The sequence below is a fragment of the Penaeus monodon genome, chromosome 24 (assembly GCF_015228065.2).
Source record: "Penaeus monodon isolate SGIC_2016 chromosome 24, NSTDA_Pmon_1, whole genome shotgun sequence".
In the NCBI taxonomy this organism is placed as follows: domain Eukaryota; kingdom Metazoa; phylum Arthropoda; class Malacostraca; order Decapoda; family Penaeidae; genus Penaeus; species Penaeus monodon.
In genome coordinates this window covers 22,537,124-22,538,856 of record NC_051409.1, presented here as the reverse complement: position 1 = coordinate 22,538,856, position 1,733 = coordinate 22,537,124, and the positions used below count along the sequence as shown (strand labels likewise).

Sequence of the window (1,733 nt, the reverse complement as noted above, 5' to 3'; positions counted from 1 at the left end):
TACAGACTAAAAAAATACACTAGTTGACATATTGCAGGGATGAGTTATGTGGTCAGTGCAGTACCTGATACTGCACTGGAAACATTGTGAGCAACTTGGTTGAAGTAATGTATTAAATGTTTATTATAAGCATACTATGTGAACGCATTAAGTGTTTTCACTTTTATGCAGTTCATTACATGAATGAAATTTATAATTCCCTTAAATTATAGTATGCATTGATTTTACATAATTCAACATTTTGATGCTTCAAATGAAATCTATGAATACAAATTTTACTTCATCAGCAACATGCAGAACTCTCTATAGGATGGTCACACTTTGTTGCTTGCCATAACAATTACTTGAAACTGTACCACTATCAAGTTGTTTATGTGCCACTCATTACAAATTATAGACAGTTGTAAATGAATTCAAAATAAAAACAACAAATAAATTTACAAGAATGATTTCAATTTTGAAAGCCATTATGGGTATCTAAGTATAACTTAAAAGGATGCTGAAAATCCTATTATAAATTGTAAACTACAAACTTATTTCAGCATCTAACACTAGAGTTGACAATATTATTGCTCTCTTTAAGGTTAAAACATACTCTTAATGGATCCACTTGGCTACACACAAATGGAACTCCTCTTGCCCTTAGTGCTGTTTCCTCTGAATGTTGCCGTGAAAAGAAATGACACGTCACCGAGCACTAGAATTAATGGCGAATAAATTTATTCAAAAATACACCTGCATTTAGGTGATCATCCACTTCCAACGTGTCTCTTAGATGTAAGAACAATAATTATCAGGTTTATTCTAGAAATGTTCAGCTAAGTGTAAACTCACTTAATTGCCGAAAAATATCCTCCCAATTTATTTTGTGAGCAAATAATAATAAATAATTGTTTTACTAGTTTCACCAAGCCCCATATTGAATATACTATATGCAAAGAAAGTCCACTAAAATGATAGAATATTATTTTCGCCTGTCTGGCTCAGAACAATGATCATGGAATGAAAACTCACAAGAATATTAGGAGTTGAAGTTTGCACTTGCAGGTGGAGCGGCCACTTTGTTTACGTTGCTGTAACTTGTCTCGATCCCTGACTGAGGCATGCTTCTTTCCTCATCATCTGTAAAAGACAACGAAAAAATAAACTGGGCTCTATAATAAAAATAAATGGATACGCAAAGGTGTTTATGATATGTCAAACATGGCATATGACAGCTCCCCCAACTATTTTACGAATTCTAATTATACTAAACGCTCCGACAGAATCGTACGAGTTTAGACCCTCAGTCGATCAAACATAATTTTTTTCCGAGCCCATAGGAAATCATGCCGTTTTATGTGCTTTTATTTTCTCAAACGAAAAATGCGGAGCATTGTCACCTGTATACTTTAGCAGTCATAACCTAAACCTCTGTGAAACAAAACAAGCGTAAGGGGAATTTAAGGGAAAATGACAGTAAGTCTCAATGACAATAACTTGGCATCCTAGGATGCTCAGTGCATCCGGATCCCTTCTTCGGCGTCCGAGACACTGTTCAGGCAGGGCGAGGTGACGTCACAACAGCACTTGTATGTAAACAATGACAGTTGCAGGCAACCGCAAGATAATAGTAGGTTAATTATGTAATTCTTTGTAGTTATCAAAGGGTCTTTTTGTATTACAAGTAAGTTACCTATGCATCAGAGGAGTTACAAAACTTATGCAGCATGTAAAATGAAGACACCGGTATG

The 1,733-nt window shown here is 35.1% G+C and overlaps 1 protein-coding gene and 1 pseudogene across 1 annotated transcript in view; one reads left to right on the top strand and one right to left on the bottom strand.

The window, feature by feature from the left end:
- Positions 1-724, bottom strand: part of LOC119588651 (GDP-fucose transporter 1-like) — a gene marked incomplete in the record, with an annotated part of 35,134 nt that extends 34,410 nt beyond the window's left edge. Inside the window, 1 exon segment of the mRNA XM_037937288.1 lies at positions 596-724.
- Positions 725-1,471: 747 nt separating this feature from the next.
- LOC119588886 overlaps positions 1,472-1,733 on the top strand; it is a 48,185-nt pseudogene continuing 47,923 nt past the window's right edge.